This window comes from Colobus angolensis, unplaced genomic scaffold (assembly GCF_000951035.1).
Source record: "Colobus angolensis palliatus isolate OR3802 unplaced genomic scaffold, Cang.pa_1.0 Scaffold2, whole genome shotgun sequence".
NCBI classification, from domain to species: Eukaryota; Metazoa; Chordata; class Mammalia; order Primates; family Cercopithecidae; genus Colobus; species Colobus angolensis.
In genome coordinates this window covers 4,071,139-4,079,706 of record NW_012115154.1, presented here as the reverse complement: position 1 = coordinate 4,079,706, position 8,568 = coordinate 4,071,139, and positions in this window count along the sequence as shown.

Sequence of the window (8,568 nt, the reverse complement as noted above, 5' to 3'; positions counted from 1 at the left end):
AATAAATACTTAGAAGTTCAGTGTTCTCTTAGAAATTCGCCCTTGTCATCAAGCACATGTGCTCCAGTCTCTACAGAAATAACAATAAGGGATCTTTGGGTTCAAACAATAGGCCTACCTAGAAATCGACCAAGGATTCAACAATGGAAAGTGCTTCTATTAATAAACACTATTTGGGTGTGTTTATGCAAATCAATGAGTGCAAAATACCCATTGCAATAATTTCCAAACAACATCCAGTTCCTAAAATTAGTTTTAGCTAGTTAACCATGGTAAAAACTAATCTATTGTCCTCAATCCTGTTGAAACTCTTTATGACACTGTAAGCAGCTCAGTAGTCACTCAAAATAGCCCCAGATTGGAGGCCAGAATGTCAAGATGGGCAGATGCTCAGAGTTTAACACGAGCCTCTAACAACCTACGTGGAGCATGCATCCTTTCAGCCAGAAACCAGCCACAGGCTCACCTACTATCAGTGTCTCAGGAGAGAGTTTCAGAGGCTTACCAGGACCATATTCATTGGGTCAAAAATAAGCTAACTTATGGGAACAATGGAATAATAAGTTTGAATTAGTATCCTCAGAAAATTTAAAAGTCAGGTTTTAACACATATGCCAATTTAAACTTGGGCATGTTAAGTTGACTAAGATCCTTAAGGCATAAGTCATTAAAATACTGCATGCACACTCAATTTACTATCTTTGAAGGCACGGGACACAAAGATGATAGCTCATTATATACCTAATCTACTGAGTGTCTTACATAAACTATTCTGTGTTTGTAACAAATCTTTTCACAGAGGTACTTTACTTGTCTGCATTCTTCAGATGAAGAAACTGAGTTTTAGAGAAGTGAATTCACTTACCCAAGGCCACTTAGCTAAGAAGAGACAGCAGAACTGGGATTTGATTCCAGGTCTGCCTCCACGGTTTCTGCTGAACACTTGACAGAGTGTGCCTCTCACTAAGGAAGAAAGGATCTGGATGATACTCTGTGTCTTCTACCTGGAAAGAATAAAAACTACCTGGGCTGGAAAGGACTCCTTTCCATTTCTGACAATTCCCTTAAATGCCAAACCAAATATAAATACCCACTTTCTTAACATTTATTTTTGAAAATCCTAAAATCTCCTTAAAGTCAATATTGAGATCCAAATCCATTAGTTTTCCTGCACAGAGGTGGTTTTATGCAATGAAATTATACAGAGCTGAAAAACGTCAACCTCACCAGATACTAGTGTGCATAAGTTATTCCCTGGAACCCTACTCCCTCAACTCTGGGATAAAAATAATGTTACCAACTCCCTGAAGTTGTTCTAAGTATTAAATAAGAATAATAGATGTTGTATTAGTCCATTTTTATACTGCTGATAAAGACATACCCAAGACTGGGTAATTTATAAAGAAAAAGAGGTTTAGTGGACTTACAGTTCCAAAGGGGAGGTCTCACAATCATGGCAGCAGGTGGCAGGCATGTCTTACACGGTGGCAGGCAAGAGAAAAATGAGAGAGCATGTGCAGGGAACTCCTCTCTATAAAACCATCAGATCTAGTGAGACCTATTCACTATCATGAGAATAGCACGAGAAACACCCCCCCCCTTGTGACTCAATTACCTCCCAGGGGGTCCCTCCCACAACACATGGGAATTATGGGAGCTACAATTCAAGATGAGATTTGGGTGGGGATACAGCCAAACCATATCAGATGTGAAAAATATTTTACAAAATTCTCTACAAATATTGTTATTATTATCTTTCTATTTCTACAATTTTGTACTTTAGTCACAAAATGTAACAATCTAGAATATTTTCGTATTTCTACCTTTATTATGGCTAGGCAATAACAAGGTCTCAATAGAGTGGAAGAATTTCCAAATGTTAATTTTCTTAGTCTGCCAAACATACAATAAAAATGCTTAAACTATATTGCTCCTGCCATTTTAATTTGCTTGTTTTAACAAGTACAGAGAACATTACATTTAGCTAAGAATGATTTCAGATTAACTTCTCTTACATAAAGCAATCAACTTTTATAATATATGTGTGGCAAGTAATAAGCACATAAATGTGTAATTGCTTTTTAAGAAATATTTGTTTTCAATGTAGGTTTTAGAGTAAGGTGGAAGACTAAATCATATTATTTTAAATGGCCTCCATCGGGTAAAACTCTCAGTGTCAGTAATAGATTGGGAAATGGAAGCACAGTCATAGAAAAAGGAAAATGAATTTTTAAAAGCATTAGACCTCAAACTCGATCATTCTTTCATATAATGAACACAACAGTCTAGTATTGAAATAAGATTAACAATCACATTTCATAATATTTCTATATATAGTTACATGTACTCTGTTATTATAACATTTTATCTTATTTTATTTTACTGTTTTTTGAGAAGGAGTCTCACTCTGTCACCCAGGCTGGAGTGCAGGGCTGCAATCTTGGCTCACTGCAACCTCCACCTCCCAGGCTCAAGCAATTCTCCTGCTTCAGCCTCCCTGGTAACTGGGACTACAGGTGTGCACCACCACATCTGGCTAATTTTTTGCATTTTTACTAGAGACAGGGTTTTGCCATGTTGGCCAGGCTGGTCTCGAACTCCTGGCTTCAAGTGATTCACCTGCCTTGGCTTCCCAAAGTGCTGGAATTACAAGTGTGAGCCACCTTGCCTGGCCAGTTATTATAACAATTAAAAAATAGATTTTATTCCAAAGTTTTCTTTTTTATAACCAAGAAACAAAGTACCTATGTGTTCATTATGATGCTAACTTAAAACTGAATTTCTCTTATTCCATACCTTTTTAACTTTATGTCTGAAAAAAGAAAAAAAAAAACCTGCATGTTTAGGAAATGCTATTCCATTTACTCCTGCAAAGCCCTTCCCAGCTCTACATGTCTGATTTACAATTGAGGGGGGCTCCATTTCCATTTCCTCTGCCTTTACACTGGTACTAAGTTCTAATCTTGGAATTTCCTTACTCCAAAGCCAGCTGTTATTTGCTGTGTCCCCCTCCTGCCCATCTCTATCCTGTCCTGCTGCATTTCAGCTGGTTACCTTATGCATCCAATTCTCTACAGGCCAACTGTTCCCTTTATAGATCTTATAAAAGACAAGACAGACAGGATATTAGCAATCTTCATCTTTAAAAGAAAAATCTTGCTTTGAAATAGTCTTAGAATGGTCTCTGTCCAAAAGCAGAGATGCCAAGTGGCCCTTAGAACAACCATCTGTTTATGTGTTCATTTGTTCACAGGTGGTGTAGCAAAATGGTAAAAGCATGATCTCCAGAACAATGTTCCATTCCAGCTCTGCCACTGACTCGCTGTGTGACCTTGGATGACTGACTTAACCTCTCTGTGCCTCAGTTTCCACATCTATAAAATACAGAAAATAATGCGCCTATCTCCTAGAGTTATTGTAAGAATGGACAGAATTAATATGTGTAAAGTGTTTAAACAGTGCCGGGAGCATAGTATATGTGCATTGTGTTTCCTATTATTACTATCATTTCTCTGTTATTCATTCATAAAATATTTACTGATCTCTATTCATGCTGTTATGCTAGGTGTTATTATACAACAGTGAGCAAAGCAAAAAATAATAAGTAGCCCTTATGAAATCCATAGAGAGACAAACATTAATCAAATAATCTTACAAATGTATGATAATAAATGGTATAAATGCATGAAAGATGACTACCCCGTAAAAATCTCGGGCCTATCTACCAGATTTCTTAACGCTCATAGTTCCTCTATTTTTCCCAGATGACAGAAAGAAGTGGCCTGGTTACCACAGTCAATGAACTGGTGCTGACTTGATTGTCTGATTCTTTTGTGCCCTATTTCCAAGAAAAGGCCGGGTTTCCACTCTTCCCCATCTTGTTCTTGAACCGCTGTATTAAACAATATACCCCACATCTCATGCTTCACCACCACAGCACTGCTCCTTTGAAACTCTGCCTTTGTCCTGATTTCTTTAAATTAGCAATCCCCTTGGACTTGGGTGGCAGTGAGTCTTTTTGTATGGCATATTATTCCAGTTGCTTCTCCAAGCCTGCCCCCATATTCCTTTTCCCTTCTGGTATACATACTTTAGAATACCTGACTCTGGCTTCAGATGCTGCCTCTGCTATTAATACTTACCTGGTGTGTGAATTTTACCAAGTTACTCAACCTATCATTTCATCTGTAAAATGGGTATAAAAACATCTACACCACAGAACTGAGAGACTTAAATAAGATGAAACCTCTTATACAACTTATAGTGTCTAACAATGAATAAGTTCCCTCACACAACCATATTCATCCACAGGCAGTGAGGTTATGCATCTAACAAGTATTTATCCCCAAGCACAAAGGATTTTAACAGGTTAAAAAAATACATAAATCATTTCTCCATTTGTGAAAACTCTAATTATATTAGGAGAGGCAGTCAGAAATTGAAAGAATATAAATTGTAATGAGAACCATACAGGAAACAATAAAAATTTCTGAGACAGAAAAACAAGAGAGACTTACTAGAGTTTAAATGGCCAAGGAAGAGGAAGAAAAGGAGGCAAAGGAAGATGTTTGTGCAAAGGTCCTGAGGTAGAAAGATTCGCATATTTGAGCACCTGAAAGACCACTGTGGCTAGAACCTGAGGAATCAGGAATGAAAAGACACAGATGGGATTGAAGACATGACCTGCTAGGCCTCCATGGTAAATGGTTTGCAATTTAATTCCCCTCCCTTCTATTCCACCTCCAAGTCCCAGTTTTGTGTTTTAAATACCAGACAGCTATTGCTATACAAAAGCCTAGTTGAGCTCCATCCTAGGAGTTAATCTTTTTACTACTAGCCCAGTTCCTTGTGGAATAATGAGGTTCAAGGAAGACAGAGATTATGTGGTATACATAATGTTCTTCTGTTTTCTTCCTCCTTTTCCAACAGAGCCCTCAGACCCACTTCCATCTCTGTGCTTTCCCTGGAAATGTCTGTAGAGGACCGCGTGCTCGCAAACGAGACGTTCCCGATAAGCCCTGCTCTTGCAGACAAAGCAGGACGGTCCTTCTCTGCAAACAGAAAGGACAAAGGAGCCAGCTGTAAACAGTGGGCTCTGGGAACTGGTCAATGTTTACTGATCTTGGGAGTCAAGGAAAGGTCAGAGAAGCAACACATGCCCCATGACTTGGTAACATTCCACAAACGGCTGTATAAGATAAAGCAGAGTGTGCCGTTCGGCGCGGCCGCCATGTATGTCTTGTCCTGTGTTGTCTTGTGTGTTCGTTCCTTTGTTTAGGAAACATGCAGACCCCAACAAATGTCCTTCAGTCCTGTGGCTTTACGTGACATTTGTAACCCAATGACTCCCAGTTTATATCTCCAGCTGTGACTTTACTGCACTCTGAGTGCATATCTAATGGCCCACTTTACCTGACTACTTGGGTATCTAAAAGGCATCTCAGATTTAACACAACTGGACGAGAACCCTTCACTTTTGCCCTCCAAACCTGTACTTCTCCCGGTCTTTCCTCTTCCTAGTGCCATCCAACCTTTTGTTCAACTCAAAATTGTAAATATAATCTTTGATTCCTCCCTTTCTCCTGCCCTCTTGCATCTAATATATCAAGTCTTGCCGGTCACTTATCTAAAATAGATCATTTATCTGTCTATTTCTCTAACTCAATGTCCACTGCCCAGGTCAGCCTGGGCTACTGAAATAGTCTCCTAAATGATCAATATATTTTCCCAAAAAAGAAGTCGCTTGTTGAATGTTACCTCCAACAATCCACTCAAATACCAGAAAAAGTGATCTGTTGAGAACATAAACATAAATCGCATAACATTACTCCTGCCCTTAAAACCTCCAGTGACTTCCCATTGTACATGGAGTACAACTCAAGACCCTTAACCTGGACACAAGAACCTATATCACCTGGCCCCTTAGCTTCCCATTCCTGCCTCACTGCTATGTCTTTTCTCCTGTGTCATCTAAGTTCCAACCACACTGTCTTCAAATACACCCTAAGGGTTTTTGCCATACATCTTCATGTATCTTGTTCCCCCTGCCAAGTACATCCCGTCTCCAGATCTTTGCAGGTCTGGCTTTTTCTTTATTTTGTTTGTTTTTAATTTACAATGCAGCTGTGCTTGGGAAGTCTGGCTTTTTCTTATCGTTTAGGTCTTGCCTCAAATATTTCCCCATCAGAGAAGGCTTATCTACCTTCTCATTTTTTTTTCATCTTTTTTAAATTTTTTTGAGGCAGAGTCTCACTCTATCACACAGGCTGGAGTGTACTGGTATGATCTCAGCTCACTGCAACCTCCACCTTCCAGGTTCAAGTGATTCGCCTGCCACAGCCTCCTAAGTAGCTGGGATTACAGGTGCCCGTTAGCACACCTAGAAAATTTTTGTATTTTTGGTAGAGACAGGGTTTCACCATGTTGACTAGGCTGGTCTCAAACTCCCGATCTGCCTCTCAAAGTGTCTGGATTACAGGTGTGAGTCACTGTACCTGGCCCCTGGCTTCTCATTTTGGAGAAGCCACTCATTCCTGAAGTCATTCTCTGCAATAGCTCTGCATGGTAGAACTTCTGTGATAATGGAAATGTTCTAAAGTGCTGTTCCATACCGTAGCCACCAGGCTACTGAGTTTTTAAAACTGAGTAACTGTGACTGAGGAACTGAATTTCTAATTTTATTTCATTTTAATTTAAATAGCCCTGTGTATGGGTAGGGTCTACCCCATTAGACAGAATAGCTCTATAGCATCACCATGTTTTATTCTCCTCAAAGCTCTAATAACTACCTGAAGTTATCATGTTCATTTCCTTCAAAAGTTCCATGAGGTCAGGGACCTGGTCTATCTAGAAAAAGTGCTACACACCAAAAAAAAGTATCCTGCATAACAAATTACTATAAATGTAGCAGCTTAAAACACCACACAATTCTTATCTCACAGTTTCTGTGGGGTCAGGAGCCCTGTGCATGGCTTAGCTGGGCATGTGCTCTGCTTCAGTGTCTCTTACAGATCAGCAATTGAGGTATTGGCCAGGGCTGGGATCTCATCTGAAAGCTGGACTGGGGAAGGATCTGCTTCCAAGCTCATGTGGTTGTTGGCAGAGGTCAGTTCTTCAAAGGCTATTGGAAGGAGATCTTCAGCACCCAGCTGGTTGTTGGCTGAAAGCTGTCACCAGTCCTTTGCCACTCCAATATAGCAGCTCATTTTGTGGCAGCTTGCTTTATCAATGTGTGCAAGCCAAGAAGGAAACAGCAAGAGAGGAGTTACAATCTTATATAAACTATCATGGAAGTAATACCTCATCACCTTTGCTGCATTCTACTGGTTAGAAACAAGTCTCTAGGCCAGCACACACTCAAGGAGAGAGGACAATTCAACAACATAAACACCAGAAAACGAAGATCATTTGGACCCATTTTATGAGTCTGACTACCACGGGCAGCTATGAAATATTCGCTGAGTGGATGAATGAAAGGATGAAGACCCTACTCTACTCTGGCTGAGTTATGCCAGTGTAGCCCCTTTTTTCCTCACTGTGGAAGATAAAGTCTTGTGTTAGAAATTATCAAAGAAGAAATAGAGACTATTTCTGAAAAATCTGAAAAAAAATTTAAGCTATGGAAAGGAAGTTTCTTAGCAAAGTAGACAGATTCTTACTTGATAACTGTTAAGAGCATGGACCAGCCTGGGCAACACAAAAAGACTTCATCTCTAAAAATAAAATATAAAATAAAAATTAGCCAGGCATGATGGCTCATACCTGTAGTCCTATCTAGCTACTCAGGAGGCTGAGGTGGGAGGATCACTTGAACCCAGGAGTTCAAGGCTACAGTGAGCTAGGATCATGCCACTGCAGTCCAGCGTGGGCAACAGAGAGAGAAAGACCCCAACTCAAACAAAAAAAAAAAAATATGGGCCCCAAAGTCAAAATGCTCAGATTCAAAGCCTAAGTCTATATTTTTACCATTTGTGTACTTGAACACCTTTGTGTCTCAGTTTGCTTATAGGATTATTGTCAGGATTTAATAAGTTAATAAGTGCAGTGAATATTTTATAGGACAGCACCTGGCACAGAATACATACTCAAGAAATGTTAGCTATTACTATTATCATCACTAATACAATAAGTGAATTTTGTTTTGAAAACAAATTTTCTGCTTCTAAGGCTGTTAATGTAATTCTTACAAGCTAATGATTGTATCACTCTGGGTTCTTAGTTGCAGACAAGAAAAATCAACTCCAGCTAACTTAAGCAGAAAATGGAATCTATTAAAAACATAGTGGGTGGCTCCCAGAATCACTGAAAGAACTGTAAAACAGACAGGGAGTTGTGCAACTGATAACAACACCCAAAATCACAAGGTAGAACCCTCTGTCCCCTTGCTCTGCCAATGCCCCTAGTCCCAGATGCTGCACACAGCTAACTACCCTAAGAAACTCAGTCCTCCTCCAGCTGCTGCTCCTGCAGAATGTGATTCTTCCAGCTCTCACATCACTGGTGGACTGTAAGAACACTGCTAGGTTCTCAGCTGGCTCCATCACACTGATGAAGGCTAGGTCTCGGAGA